Source organism: Erpetoichthys calabaricus (genome assembly GCF_900747795.2).
Source record: "Erpetoichthys calabaricus chromosome 1 unlocalized genomic scaffold, fErpCal1.3 SUPER_1_unloc_22, whole genome shotgun sequence".
NCBI classification, from domain to species: Eukaryota; Metazoa; Chordata; class Cladistia; order Polypteriformes; family Polypteridae; genus Erpetoichthys; species Erpetoichthys calabaricus.
In genome coordinates this window covers 1087729-1104807 of record NW_026261588.1, presented here as the reverse complement: position 1 = coordinate 1104807, position 17079 = coordinate 1087729, and positions in this window count along the sequence as shown.

The following is a 17079-nucleotide window of genomic DNA, read 5'->3' as shown; positions in this document are numbered from 1 at the left end:
GTTTCTATAAACTTAATTTAAACTTACGTTTTACACCGTGCTTTGTTTCCCTTATGAAAATGCTTGTATGCTTCACTCGCTCCCTTCTGAATTGTTTAACACTAGAATTACCAGAGCCTACGAAAAAACTCGTAAATCCGTCCCACCTTAAATCGCGTCTTAAATCCGTTTGCACCTCTCCGCCAGAATCCTTTGTCATCTAAATGTGCTGATAAAGCTACTAGCAGCCAGCTATTCCATCCCCCCACCGACTTAGAATGAACTTCTCTCCTAGCTCAAGCCTTGCCTTGATTTGATTACCTGGGATTGAAGTGGAGTTTTACAGTGGAAATAATTCTAGCGTTATTTGGAATACACGCATTTCATGTGTGTTCCATTTCTATAGTTGGCTGTGCAAACACATTTTTAAAACAGAAACGTTTTTCATATTCTAATAGTAAATGACAAAATGTAGGCATAAACTATATAACGTATGAAGCCTGAAGTCCATATATCAAAGAAACACTTTCACAAAAGGTACAAATAAAAGAACACGTGCGCCTTCATGCAAAAAAAAAAAAAAAAAAAAGCCGCGTTAGCATGCCACATTGACATTCTTACTACAACCGCCGTGGTGGCGTAATGGTATCAGCCCCTGATTGGGAATCAGAGGGTGGCGAGTTCGATTCCGCACGGCTCCACTTCGAGAAATTAACTGCTCTTATTCTTACAATTTTAGAATAACAATATAAATTTGATTTCAGTCTGTAACAGGCGGTGTAACTTATGATACTGGTAAAGGTTAGCTTTTTTTTTTTTTTTTTTTTAATTCACTTTTCATTCTCGCAGTCGCATTCAGAATCAATCCAAACAACCCCATCTGACACAGCTGGTTTCACATAAATAAAAGTGCACTTTTATTCAAGACTATAACCGAAGAATAAAGAAAGCAAGTTACAGTTGGTGGTTGATACAACAGCTTGCGTGGTGCAATGTTAAGAACTGCTGATTTCCGATCCGTGCTATATAAAATCATCACATTCAAATATTAACAGTTCCCACACACCCAAGGTCCGCCATTCCTACATTTACAACATGTGTACTTGTTGCAGTGTACACACCTCTCTGTGCTATGGTTCCTATTACAGTGAATGAGCACCTGACACTGTACTTTCTTCCCTGGGGGAAGCTGAGGTCTTAGAACGGAAGTTTGTTGACGCTGTATCATCTTTTCTTTTTCCATCGCCTTTTCCTGTAAGAAGCGACGACGAAGTTCCTCTGCAAGGTGAGCCATGAACACTCTTCTTTCCTCAGCGGACCCCGTGCATGCCTTATACAGTACGTGTGCGTTCATCGCTGCTAGGTCAAGGATGTTGTACAACACAGCAACCGGCCACCTGCGTGTTCCTGTGCGCACTGAACAAGCACGCGCCTTCTGGTCCATGATGTCAACGCCACGCTGGGGAAAAAAGAAAGACAAATATATGTGACATTTTGAAGAAATCATTTTATCACCAGAAGAGCACCAGAGTACTTCGTCACACTAATATTTTTTTCATTAGCATACCTTCATGTGGTTGTAGTCTGTGACCGTGTTTGTTTTTTTTTTTTTATCTTGCCCAATCTCCACATCATGGTGCATTGTGCTGAGAATGCAGACAGACTTCATCTTTTTGGGCACATACACTGTCAGCATGGCACTGGGAGATCTAAACACCAGCGTGGAGAATTGTTCGTGTACTGAACTGACTTTAGCTGCAGGTGGAAGTTCCCGTCGCACTTTACGGTCTGTTGTTACGGTTCTGCCTTTGTCCAGAAATGGCTCCATAAGCTTTATGACCACAGACTCGGAAAGTCTTTCTCCCGTGGGACGACTGGGATCTTTTCCTAAATAAGGAGTGGCATTGCACATGTACTTTGTCTCCAAATCTGCCGCAATCCAAAAAGGCAGAACCGTAACAACAGACAACTTCTTCACGTCACTTTCGCTGGCTAATAGACTGCTGCACCGCAATACAGCTCTGCTTGGCACCATGAATAAAGTGCGACGGGAACTTCCACCTGCAGCTAAAGTCAGTTCAGTACACAAACAATTCTCCACGCTGGTGTTTAGATCTCCCAGTGCCATGCTGACAGTGTATGTGCCCAAAAAGATGAAGTCTGTCTGCATTCTCAGCACAATGCACCATGATGTGGAGATTGGGCAAGATAAAAAAAAAAAAACAAACACGGTCACAGACTACAACCACATGAAGGTATGCTAATGAAAAAAATATTAGTGTGACGAAGTACTCTGGTGCTCTTCTGGTGATAAAATGATTTCTTCAAAATGTCACATATATTTGTCTTTCTTTTTTCCCCAGCATGGCGTTGACATCATGGACCAGAAGGCGCGTGCTTGTTCAGTGCGCACAGGAACACGCAGGTGGCCGGTTGCTGTGTTGTACAACATCCTTGACCTAGCAGCGATGAACGCACACGTACTGTATAAGGCATGCACGGGGTCCGCTGAGAAAAGAAGAGTGTTCATGGCTCACCTTGCAGAGGAACTTCGTCGTCGCTTCTTACAGGAAAAGGCGATGGAAAAAGAAAAGATGATACAGCGTCAACAAACTTCCGTTCTAAGACCTCAGCTTCCCCCAGGGAAGAAAGTACAGTGTCAGGTGCTCATTCACTGTAATAGGAACCATAGCACAGAGAGGTGTGTACACTGCAACAAGTACACATGTTGTAAATGTAGGAATGGCGGACCTTGGGTGTGTGGGAACTGTTAATATTTGAATGTGATGATTTTATATAGCACGGATCGGAAATCAGCAGTTCTTAACATTGCACCACGCAAGCTGTTGTATCAACCACCAACTGTAACTTGCTTTCTTTATTCTTCGGTTATAGTCTTGAATAAAAGTGCACTTTTATTTATGTGAAACCAGCTGTGTCAGATGGGGTTGTATGGATTGATTCTGAATGTGACTGCGAGAATGAAAAGTGAATTAAAAAAAAAAAAAAAAAAAAGCTAACCTTTACCAGTATCATAAGTTACACCGCCTGTTACAGACTGAAATCAAATTTATATTGTTATTCTAAAATTGTAAGAATAAGAGCAGTTAATTTCTCGAAGTGGAGCCGTGCGGAATCAAACTCGCCACCCTCTGATTCCCAATCAGGGGCTGATACCATTACGCCACCACGGCGGTTGTAGTAAGAATGTCAATGTGGCATGCTAACGCGGCTTTTTTTTTTTTTGCATGAAGGCACACGTGTTCTTTTATTTGTACCTTTTGTGAAAGTGTTTCTTTGATATATGGACTTCAGGCTTCATACGTTATATAGTTTATGCCTACATTTTGTCATTTACTATTAGAATATGAAAAACGTTTCTGTTTTAAAAATGTGTTTGCACAGCCAACTATAGAAATGGAACACACATGAAATGCGTGTATTCCAAATAACGCTAGAATTATTTCCACTGTAAAACTCCACTTCATCCCAGGTAATCAAATCAAGGCAAGGCTTGAGCTAGGAGAGAAGTTCATTCTAAGTCGGTGGGGGGATGGAATAGCTGGCTGCTAGTAGCTTTATCAGCACATTTAGATGACAAAGGATTCTGGTGGAGAGGTGCAAACGGATTTAAGACGCGATTTAAGGTGGGACGGATTTACAAGTTTTTTTGTAGGCTCTGGTAATTCTAGTGTTAATGAATTTTTTGCTCTTCGCTGTTTGCGGCTCTTCCGTCATTTCCCCCTACTTCGTTCTTTTATCTCGCGAATATGTTATTGCAATCCTTAACGGGAGCGTTTCAATAAACTGATTGAAAATAGTTTTCCATTTACCTTTTTAGTAAAAGGCGAGCTTTTAAGCCTGAGAAATCACCCCGTAAATGCACACGTTTAATTGCACATGTGTTAATATGTATGGTTGCACGGTATTAAAAGACAGTGAACAACATCAGTTACCTTTGTTCCCGCGTTTGATAAAAGGTGAGCTTTTAAGCCTGAGAAATCACCCCGTAAATGCACACGTTTAATTGCACGTGTTAATATGTATGCTTACACAGTATTAAAAGACAGTCAAAAATTAACGTCATTTACCTTCGTTCCCGCGTTTGACTCGTGCTGTAAATCTCTTCCTTGTTTTTAGTTCACGTGATTACGTAGGAGGCGTGATGACGCGATACGTGACTCCGCCTCCTCCATTACAGTATATGGACAAAAAATATATTCCAGTTATGACCATTACGCGTAGAATTTCGAAATGAAACCTGCCTAACTTTTGTAAGTAAGCTGTAAGGAATGAGCCTGCCAAATTTCAGCCTTCCACCTACACGGGAAGTTCGAGAATTAGTGATGAGTGAGTGAGTCAGTCAGTCAGTCAGTCAGTCAGTGAGTCAGTGAGGGCTTTGCCTTTTATTAATATGTATAGATTGAGAATTTGTTCTGTTCTGTGTATTGTATTGTATTGTATTGACCCCCTTTTTCTTTTTGACACTCACTGCACACCCAACCTACCTGGAAAGGGGTCTCTCATTGAACTGCCTTTCCGGAGGTTTCTTCCATTTTTTCCCTACAAGGTTTTTTTTTTGGGAGTTTTTCCCTGTCTTCTTAGAGAGTCAAGGCTGGGGGGCTGTCAAGAGGCAGGGCCTGTTAAAGCCCATTGCGGCACTTCTTGTGTGATTTTGGGCTATGCAAAAATAAACTGTATTGTATTGTATTGTATTGTATTTAGAGGTTCAAGTTCAAAGCAGAGTAGGGAAAAAAATGGAATAGGGAATAATAACTTATTATCTATAATCTTACCTAATACAAGGGCTGGTACAGCGGGAAATGGACAGAGAATGAACATTAAGCCAACCCGGGTGGAACATACTTTGGAGCCAGCACAGTAAAATCTTTGTTTGTGTAGATGAAATATAGGACCAGTCAACACCAACTAAAACTCTAATCTGAACCTTATTAAACGAGATAGCTGTAGCACCTAAATAAAAAAATTCTTTTAGCACCCCCTCCCCATAATAAAACCTAATAAAATCATAATCTTGACCTTATTAGGCAATAAAGCTATAACACATAAGATAAAAAATATTTTTTTCATTAGCACCCCTCCCCCCCTGAAGTAATGCAACATTAATGCACAAGAGTGCAAATTCAGAAATAGTAATTGAATAAACTTAGACTATCTAACCCAATTACTAACTCTAAACTTAACAACTCTAAATAGGACAGGAATAAGTAAACCAGCAACTAAGTTTAAAATCAGTATCTGAAAAATAATTTCTCCAAAACACTCTTCAGCCCCACAACCAGAGTCAGATCGACTGGAGCAGGCAGGTTTGAACGACAGTAATAAAAATAAAAAAAATTTTCACTTGCACCCCCCTCTCTTAAAAAAGGAATAGAGAATAAAATAATATCTGATCACCTTGAATCGCACCTAATACATAATCCCTTGATTATATACAACAAAGAGTAAAAGAAGGCAAAGGTCAATGCAAAGGGAAATGGACAAGGGATGAACATCAGGCAGAACATACTTTGGAGCCACAACCCAGTATTGGTAAATCCTTGTCAGAATTTAAAATTGATAACCTATTAGAACCAAAAAATTCTATTCTGAGCCCAATACGAATAGAGCACCCAAGATTTTTTTAGTCCAGCAGCAAATCCCCGAGCACCGCCAGAAAAGAATAGAATAAGACTGGATAATCTATCCTGACTTAAACTGTAATCTGAACTTTACTCATTGATTAAAGTATTAATGACCACCTAACCTTAGACTAAGATATGTAAATTTTGTTCCACTCAACACCCTGTCCCCCCAAAACACCAGTTGAAATCTACGTTAATTATAAATAAGAGAATGATTACCGCGTCACAAAAATAAATATCCCTAACATCACGCTCGGCGATATCAGTTTAATTAAACAAGAGGATCGCCTTCTACAGCAATAACAACAGGACAAACACATTAATCTTATCCATCATAGGGCATTTGTTTTACTATTTGATCATTTCTTTAGTGTATTTCTTTACTATTTTTTGAATTTTGACTTTAACTTTTTGAAGTTTTTATTATTTTTGACCAATTTTTTTTTCCAGATATTAAAAACTGGATATATTTGTGAGGGTTGAAAAAGATGGTTCTCTTGCAGAGGTGCCACAGATAAAAGATTCTCCATCTTAAAATGCTTTCTACATTGGTTCCATATTCTGAGTGAGTGAAGCACAATTGGGTTATTAGTATATTGCCGATACCTTGCATTTATTGGAGCACAAAGCAGGGAATATAAAGAAGTACTACAGGATTGTACTTCTATTGTGAACCAGGCCTGTGTATGTTCATTTATTTGTGTCCAGGTTTTTATGGCTTGTATGTTTGCTGCCCAGTAATAAAACTGAAAGTTAGGTAGAGCCATGCCACCTTCTGCCCGAGGTCTTTGTAGGGGCGCTCTTTGGATACGTGGATGTTTTGGGTTCCAAATAAATGAGGTTACTGTTAATTGCTTAAAGAATGATTTATTGATCATTCAACCCTTCATCTCACTATAGCTGGAAGAATTAACATTGTTAAGATGAATATTCTTCCTAAGCTTCTTTTTTTATTTCGAAACATTCCAATATACATCAATAAATCATTCTTTAAGACCAATTTTTTTTCTAAATTTTTTTTTACTATTTTATTTTTTAAGTCTTCAAGTGTTTATCTCTTGGATTTCTAATTTCTAAAAAAAATGTTTAAATCAAATTGCTTTAAAAACATAGTCTTCTTTACAAGACTAACTTAGAGGATATTGAAGGACCCTAATTTAGAAATGAACCCTAAATTAGGTTAATATTAAAGAACTCTAGCTCAGGGGGAACCCTCGGTTAAAGGGAACCCTTAGAGTAAGGAGTCTGACACATAAGAATGAACCCTAAAGCATTGCAGATGATACCAAGATAGGAGGATTAGCAGATAATTTGGAATCTGTTATATCATCACAGAAGGACTTGGATAGCAGACAGGCTTGGGCAGATTTGTGGATGATGAAATTTAATGTCAGTAAATGTAAAGAATTACACATAGGAAGTAAAAAATGTGAGGTTTGAATACACAATGGATGGTTGGAAAATCGAGAGTCCACCTTATGAGAAGGATTTAGGAGTCGTAGTGGACTCTCAGCTATCAACTTCCCGACAGTGTTCAGAAGTCATTAAGAAGGCTAACAGAATGTCAGGTTACAGTGGTGTGAAAAACTATTTGCCCCCTTCCTGATTTCTTATTCTTTTGCATGTTTGTCACACAAAACGTTTCTGATCATCAAACACATTTAACCATTAGTCAAATATAACACAAGTAAACACAAAATGCAGTTTGTAAATGGTGGTTTTTATTATTTAGGGAGAAAAAAAAATCCAAACCTACATGGCCCTGTGTGAAAAAGTAATTGCCCCCTGAACCTAATAACTGGTTGGGCCACCCTTAGCAGCAATAACTGCAATCAAGCGTTTGCGATAACTTGCAATGAGTCTTTTACAGCGCTCTGGAGGAATTTTGGCCCACTCATCTTTGCAAAATTGTTATAATTCAGCTTTATTTGAGGGTTTTCTAGCATGAACCGCCTTTTTAAGGTCATGCCATAGCATCTCAATTGGATTCAGGTCAGGACTTTGACTAGGCCACTCCAAAGTCTTCATTTTGTTTTTCTTCAGCCATTCAGAGGTGGATTTGCTGGTGTGTTTTGGGTCATTGTCCTGTTGCAGCACCCAAGATCGCTTCAGCTTGAGTTGACGAACAGATGGCCGGACATTCTCCTTCAGGATTTTTTGGTAGACAGTAGAATTCATGGTTCCATCTATCACAGCAAGCCTTCCAGGTCCTGAAGCAGCAAAACAACCCCAGACCATCACACTACCACCACCATATTTTACTGTTGGTATGATGTTCTTTTTCTGAAATGCTGTGTTCCTTTTACGCCAGATGTAACGGGACATTTGCCTTCCAAAAAGTTCAACTTTTGACTCATCAGTCCACAAGGTATTTTCCCAAAAGTCTTGGCAATCATTGAGATGTTTCTTAGCAAAATTGAGACGAGCCCTAATGTTCTTTTTGCTTAACAGTGGTTTGCGTCTTGGAAATCTGCCATGCAGGCCGTTTTTGCCCAGTCTCTTTCTTATGGTGGAGTCGTGAACACTGACCTTAATTGAGGCAAGTGAGGCCTGCAGTTCTTTAGACGTTGTTCTGGGGTCTTTTGTGACCTCTCGGATGAGTCGTCTCTGTGCTCTTGGGGTAATTTTGGTCGGCCGGCCACTCCTGGGAAGGTTCACCACTGTTCCATGTTTTTGCCATTTGTGGATAATGGCTCTCACTGTGGTTCGCTGGAGTCCCAAAGCTTTAGAAATGGCTTTATAACCTTTACCAGACTGATAGATCTCAATTACTCCTGTTCTCATTTGTTCCTGAATTTCTTTGGATCTTGGCATGATGTCTAGCTTTTGAGGTGCTTTTGGTCTACTTCTCTGTGTCAGGCAGCTCCTATTTAAGTGATTTCTTGATTGAAACAGGTGTGGCAGTAATCAGGCCTGGGGGTGGCTACGGAAATTGAACTCAGGTGTGATACACCACAGTTAGGTTATTTTTTAACAAGGGGGCAATTACTTTTTCACACAGGGCCATGTAGGTTTGGATTTTTTTTCTCCCTAAATAATAAACACCATCATTTAAAAACTGCATTTTGTGTTTACTTGTGTTATATTTGACTAATGGTTAAATGTGTTTGATGATCAGAAACATTTTGTGTGACAAACATGCAAAAGAATAAGAAATCAGGAAGGGGGCAAATAGTTTTTCACACCACTGTATATAGCGCCTTGATGTGTGGAGTACAAGTCACAGGAGGTTCTGCTCAAGCTTTATAACACACTGGTGAGGCCTCATCTGGAGTACGGTGTGCAGTTTTGGTCTCCAGGCTACAAAAAGGACATAGCAGCGCAAGAAAAGGTCCAGAGAAGAGCGACTAGGCTGATTCCAGGGCTACAGGGGTTGAGTTATGAGGAAAGATTAAAAGAGCTGAGCCTTTACAGTTTAAGAAAAAGAAGATTAAGAGGAGACCTGACTGAAGTGTTTAAAATTATGAAGGGAATTAGTGCAGTGGATCGAACCAGTTACTTTAAAATGAGTTCATCAAGAACATGGGAACACAGTTGGAAACTTGTTAAGGGTAAATTTCACACAAAAATTAGAAAGTTTTTCTTTACAACAAAGAACAATAGACACTTGGAATAAGCGACCAAGTAGTGTGGTAGACAGTAAGACTTTAGGGACTTTCAAAACTCGACTTGATGTTTTTTTGGAAGAAATAAGTGAAGAGGATTGGTGAGCTTTGTTGGGCTGAATGGCCTGTTCTCGTCCAGAGTGTTCTAATGTTCTAACTATAACCCTAGGGGAGGTTTTTTCACTGTAGCATAATAGAAAGTTACTTAAGTGAAGTGGAAGCAGAAAAGGTAAGGGGTTATTAACCCTTGAGGGAGCTGACCTGATTGTATAGAAATAATACTAAAACTGCAATCTTTTTATATGAAGGACCCTAAAGAAGAAAACAGGAGGGGTAAAAGCAAAAGAAAGGATTTTTAGTGTTAGGGAAAGTCATTAAAACGTAAAAACATAAAAAGGACTTAAAATACAAATAAAATAAAAAAGGAAAAAAGTCCTTTGACTTACATGGGGAAAAGGACCCCCCGGTGCTTTCTATGTTCCTGGGGTGGGACGAAGGGGCCCCTGTGATTTCAATATCAAAAGTTTGTGAAAACACCTTTTAGTATTTGTGCAGGGCCTGTTCAAAGTTAGGGTCTTCTGTTTAAAGAGACAGTACACCATTTCTGAAAAATAGAAAATAAAGGATTTAAAAGATGAATATAAATTATTTTTAGATAAAGAGGATATCTGGAGACTCATTTGAATACAATTACAAAAGAAAAAAGTTTTTTTTTTTAAATTTTTTTGGAGGGTCAAGCTACAGTCTCTCGAAAAATAGACTTAACGTTAAAATGGCTTCTGACTTGTGTTAGTTGTTGAATTCTTGACTCTAATGTATATTCCTTATGTCTCCTACAGGAACCTATTGAGGGGAATTAATAAAATCTATTTTATTAAGGGTATGTAATAATATATCAGAATTGTTGATGGTATGTATTAGTGCAGATTTACTGAATATGAAGTAACTTAACATTAAGTTTGAGAAAATAAAATATTATTTGAATAAAACAGTTTACCTGAGGAACCTAATAATAATAATTAAAAAAAAATTTTAAGAAAAGGTGAATGAATGAAGAAGAAAGGATAAATACACACTTACCTTCCCAACATGGAGGATCAAATCGAGAGAACGGTGAAGTCAAGGGTGATGTGACGTAACAGAAGCTGATTGGAGGATAAAGATAAACAGAGATTGTTAAACACATGACACAACAAAAGAGACTTCCTCTTTCGCTTTAGACACGGTGGAGATCGGTTGGATTTGAACGACGGAGCCAAAACAAATATACAGATAAGACTTGTTTATATCTCTCTATTATAAAAAGAGATCTTGGAAAGCAAAAGCAAGGCTACGATACGTGATCTTCTTGGAAGACATTTAAAAGACCCGCAAGACCAAAGAGACTTGCCACGGTGTGTCTCACGGGGACCGTAAACATGAGACTAGGTGCCAAGAGATTGTCCCAGGGCCGTAGCAAAAAAGGACAGTGGCTGTACAGGCTTTTAAAAGTGCGACAGCAGCTACCCCAAACGAACGCTAGCAGCGTTATACATCCTGCAAGAAAGAATTTAACCTCGCCCGGGGCAAGAAATAACGGACAAGTATTGTTTTTACAATGTCACGTGAGACCAGGCAGTGATCCATCATTTAAAAGGAGTCCACAGACCTGTAAGCTAGCAGTTGTTGGATTGCTTTTGGCAGGCAAGCATCATGTGCTCGGAGCTCTTAAAACAACGACATGCGACAGGCAGAAGAGGCAGCTAGCAAGCAGCAGAAAGACAGCAAATAATCCAAAGGCACATCCTTAGCGTATTTTCAGCTGCAACGCCCTTCACAACATGAGCAGCATTATACGTCTGGGAAGAAAGATATAACCACGCGCTGGGCAGGAAATAAAGAACAAGTGTTGTTTTTACAAACGTTTTTAAAGTAAAAGTGAAAATAATGCATATGTAACAATTCCCAAGAAAATAACAATCTCTTTAAATTGTAGATTGCCTGCCTAAGGTAAAGTCATCCCTGATGATTGGGGACGTGGGAATGAGGGGTCCTTTCATCGGATTAGCGCTATTTCAGACATGGAATGGCAAAATGGGGGAGGCAACGTGATGAATGAGGTCTCCAGCACTTAAAACAAATCCAAATCATATTATGTGATATTATCTAATGTGAAATTCTACTCCGTACTTCTAGAATTTTTATTTTTACACTGTATTGAGGATTTATTCTGTTCTATGTATTGTATTGTATTGTATTGACCCCCTTCTTTTGACACCCACTGTACGCTCTACCTACCTGGAAGGGGGTCTCTCTCTGAACTGCCTTTCTCAGGTTTCTCCCATTTTTTTACCTACAAGTGTTTTTTTTTAGGAGTTTTTTCTGGTCTTCTTAGAGGGTCAATGCTGGGGGTCAACGTCTGGTGTGTCTTTGATTTTGTTTGTTAACTTTATCTTTTATCTTGCACCTAACCTGCATGTCTTTGGACTGTGGGAAGAAACCAGAGCACCTGGAGGAAACCCACTCAGACACAGAGAGAACATGCAAACTCCACACAGGTAGGACCCAGGAAGCGATCCCAGGTCTCCTTACTGTGAGGCAGCAGCGCTACAACTGCACCACCGTGCTGCCCCAGATCAGCATCAGTCCATACGAAATATGAGCAGGTCAGTCCGTTATATCCACCTTAATTAAAGATTCTGTGTGTTCTGTTCATCCAGTTGCTTTTTCCCTGCCTTTCCAACAGATGGCACTTTGTAACCCTTTTTAGTGGTAAAATGCATTGTATTGTCATTGTAATAGATGGCATATAACAAACATTAATAACACTGCTTGTACAAATCCTGTACTAAATGGCGTATCACAGAGACATAGCAATGGGGCAGACACACTGCACTGCAAACATTAACACTGAATACATCCAACAGAAAGTAACTGCCAGATGGACAGAAATCAGCTTATCCACCTTAACAAAAGGACAAAGTCTGTGTGTCTATGAGTCTGTCTGGTTGCCATGTCTCTGTCATTCCAACATATGGTGCTTCACAAGCATTTGTAGTAATTCAATTCATCACATTTGTCATTTCAACAGATGGTTGTACCAAATCGTATATAACAGAGACATATGAAGTGCCTGTCTGTGTTTCTGTGTTTCTCTGTGTCTGCCAGGTTGCTCTGTCTCTGTTGTAAAACATTTGGTATGGGAGTCATAAAAGTAGTGCTAATGATTGTGATGTGCCATCTGTTGAAATGACAAATGCAGTGCACATTCTTGCTACCTGAATTACAAAAACACAAGCCAGTAGGGTGCACTTCAAATGTTAACACCTAATATGTCAAACAGAGAGTAACTGCTAGATGGACAGAAACTGGCAGCTGCATCTCAAAAGCAATAAGCATCCATTAGAGAAAAGAATCAAATGCATAAACGTATGTTGAGACAACGTGAAAAAGCTAAGGAAGTCAGGGGCAAAAGAAATCAAGATGTGATGTACCAGGCCAGAGATGATGAATTGTCCGAGGATATGATTGTACAAATTATTAAGGATGTCTGTGCTAGGGAATCCATTCCCGGACAGGTTTTTCCATTCCCGGGAATTCAGGAATCCCACATTTCATTCCCAGAAATCTCACGTGAATGGTTTTAGAATGACATACACTTATTTTTAATAAAACTACTGCAATATGTTGACACAAATAAAAGACTAACCTTATCTACAAGCAGTTCATGCTGTCATAGAAGTACATGTATCTTTAGTTGCGGTAATAAGAGCATAGAAAGCACAACGTCCTCACAGGAGGCGCAGTAATAGAACCGCTGCTTTGCAGTAAGGAGACTGTGGAAGATTGTGGGTTCGCTTCCCGGTTCCTCCCTGTGTGGATAGCGCTTTGAGTACTGAGAAAAGCGCTATATAAATGTAATGAATTATTATTATTAACGTGTTCAGCGTGCAGTCTTCCATGCGAGACCGCACCTTCGTGCAGAAGTACGCCAGCCGCTGAGAAAGCATGCTCTGCCTCCACTGAAGTAGGCGGCACAATCATCAGATACTGATACACTTATTTTAAACCACGCCCGCGCTTGCCGTTGCGCTGAAACACCGCCATTTCAGCTTTTACTGATGCATCCAGTTTCTTGTCATCATTCTGTGATGGCAAGTTTCTTGGCACAGATAATGCAGACACAACAGACTGACGCATTGCAATTTCAAGTTGCTGTTCAAAGCTGTTGTCTGATGAAGTGCAGCTGCAGCAATAGTGCCACCTTAATTATTTTCAACTATAACTCTGTTATTTCTTGATCGATTTTTACACTTTTACACGCTATATATGCGAGCTTGGCCGTTCCCGTTTTCCTGGGAATTACAGCAGTTTCTTTCCCGGGAATGGGGGAATGAAAAAAGTCCGGGAATCCCTGGCTCCCGATTACTGGATTCCCTAGTCTGTGCACACTCAATGCTCATACAGTAGAAACCCCAGAGGAACATGGAGAGTGAAATCATTAGAATACCACGGCCATTGTAGCAGTGCGGGCCCAGGAGACACCAAAAACAACCAGCGCCAGACTACAGTGTGATGTTCAGAGTCAGAGGGTGTGAAATCAAAGGGGAGCCCCAAATCTTATTACAACTCATGAGATGGATCAGTCATAGAGGATGGCAAGAGTGAGGGGCCTTGTCAACGATGACTGGTTATGGAGCAGGTCCTTAGAAGAGTCTGAACTCTTTGGGATGAGCCGCAGCTGCTTTGAGTCTTTGCCTTCATTTCTGTCTTTGATGCATCAATTAACTCAGAAGAACTGTTTGTGAAATACAGGAGAAGGTTGTGTCAGATGGTTGCTCAACTCTATCAAGGACATGCAGATGGCTGTGCTTTGTGTGTAAACTGAGTGTTGCTTGACACAGAGAGAACTCTAATGCACCATGGAAAACAATGCAGGGATTTCTACCAACCTGTAACACGGCCGGTCAGGGGATATAGAAATCCTGAGGACTATTATGATGCAGTCCATGAACTCGACTGAGTGATGGTATTGGTGATGACTGTGAATACTCGTCAGTGGGATGAACATCACCTTTCATTTTCTCTCTGATGTCAAGTTCTGCTCTTGGGTTTCTGCAGCTGTCATTGAACTTCCTCACTTTTCAGCCCTGCAGTTTCTCTCAGCCTTTTATTCTTATTATTTATGCTCAGATAAATACTACATATGTACACATTTATTCCTTTTGATTGTCACATCACAAGTTGTTCAGGCTTTCTATCTTTCATATCTCAAATGGCTGCTGGGTTGTTGTAGAGCACAATGGCTCCTGCTGCTTCATACACAGAAAGCGTTCAGTTATCTTGTAAGACATTTATAAATCTAACGACACAATGCAGAGGTGTGCGCTCACTCGTGTGTTTTAATATTTTATTTCTTTGTCATGAATACTTTAGTGAGTTTTTGAACACAAGTGACTTTAAGTGATCATTAACAAAGACCTGATGCTTGATAGCCGTGTGTTTAGATAAACCTCAGCATGTTGATTTCAAACACGTGAAAGTTCTTTGTGTCAAGTCGTGTCACTAATACCAAACAATGCTGTGACTGTCCACTCAGATCCTAAATTTGATTCAGCTCATTGTATTTCCTGATTGTGATGTCTGTTCAGGTGAAATGCCATTATATGAACACACACAGCTGAAGTCATTTTGTGTTAAATTCCTTGACTTTGCTATCTGGTGTCAGTTCTCATCTCAGGTTTCTCCAGTTTGCACTGAGTTTTATTTTATTTATTTCCCTGACGTCTCTTCTTTTCCCCTAACCACAGGCTGACAAGCTGCGGTTTACAACGTCTGTTCCCCTGATGAAGTTGTTGAAGTGTCTCCCTTTCCCAGAATTCTCCTTATTGGCCTGGTGCACTAATGTGGTGAGGAATTTGTCTTTGTAGTGTTGTTGCAAAAATCAAACATTAAAAGATCGAATATGACAGAGTGTAAAGTGATCTTATTATGTTTTATATCACATTATTTCATTTGTTCAGAGTATTATACACAATTTTATTTTTTAACGTTGTTATTGCAGTATAATTTAACTGTAAGTGTGCTTTCCAAGGAGCAGCTCGTGTACACATAGAAGGAGGATGTGCTGCTACAGACAGAGGGCCGTTTCACACTGAGGGGATTTTTTCCAGACCATTAGGAATTAGAAGGTCAAATCTTTAAAACATTTTTTGGACTTCCCAGATGTGTAAAAGTGAAGCTCCTGAACCATTGGTTATCTTTGTGCATACTCACCTCATCAACGTGTACTGATACGGTCTGTGAAAATGACATTAAACAGAGAGGGGCTAGAAGTGTTCAACTTAATTAATAATAATAGTTTTTTGGATTTATATAGCGCTTTTCTCACTACTCAAAGCGCTTAGCAATTGCAGGTTAGGGCCTTGCTTAAGGGCTCAACAGAGCAGAGTCCCTTTTGCCATTTACGGGATTCGAACCGGCAACCTTCCGATTGCCAGTGCAGATCCCTAGCCTCAGAGCCACCACTCCGCCACCACTAAGCCACCAACTTAGCCCTCACAATCTTTAAAAAGTCATCATCTGCTGAATTGAAGTGGCAATATAGGAAAGAAGAGAAGCAGAACAATCACAGCCACACAACCACTAAGAGACTGAAATGCCTCACACATTTAGGTGTGTCGGTGTTGTATCATCTGTGACAGCTCCGCAGATGGCCAGTTTGTATCTCTGATTTCCACATCCAATTACATTTGTATTTGTTTTCACTTTTTTGGGCACATTTAAGAATGTTAAACTCTATAATTACTGAATAAAGGTTTATTGCCTGCTCCACTTGCTTGCATTACTATTTGCTCAGTGTTGCCATCTGGGGTTACAGAGAACAGAGGAGACGTCTTCTAATAGGTGAAGTGTAGCACAGTAGCAGTCAGTCTTGAATGGAATTCGGAATCCATAGTCCACGGTCAAGTGAGTGTCTGCCAGCTGTGTCTCCTTCCAGGCCAGGTGAGTGCAAGAATGAGAGAACTAGAGGTGGGGGACATGTGTGAGGGTCTACATAACAAAGAATCTGGTATGGGAATAAAGATATCTCATGCTGTTGGAAAGGGTCACCCCAAAACCCTTCCATGATAAAACATGCAGCATACAAGGGAAAAACACAACATAACCAGTTAGACAATGCATGAGATGTTTTAGCATGGAGTACATCACATCCTAAACATGCTGATACCAATAAATTGGATTCTTTGTGAAGCCTGTGTTTAATTTTTCAGAGGAACCACAAAAGCCACACATGATCTTTAGGAAACACAAACTGAACACACAGTATTTTGCATGTCTACATACACACAGTGTATTTACAAATATGTTTGTTACTCTTGTGGAAGACCAGCCCAACTACAGACAGACACCAGGACACACAGAAGTCCCAAGTCTTCACTACGCAGTCCTTTGCACTTCACACACAGTGCACAACCCACCAGCACTATTGCTCACAGTCTTTTCTTCATCTCTGCCTCCCGACTCCTCCTTAACTAATGGAGCGACGCGGCTCCTTTTATTATCACCCAGATGTGCTCCAGGTGCTCTCTGATGACCTTCCTGCAGCACTTCCTGTTGTGGCGGAAATGCTGCAGTCCAGGGCTTAGCCAATGTCCATGTGCCCCATGTGGCCCCAACACTCACCAGGGTGGCTACCTTCTCGTGTCCCAGGGGAGGTGCTGCTCCTCTCCCAGTCCTTCCATCCTCCAGGCGTCCTGACTGGGCGTGAGCCCCAGCCGTCCACCACATTCTGTATTAAGGAAAATGTATGTTTAATCAAATTTCAGACATAATCTTAAAAACATTCTCTATAGATGAATCTATACTAA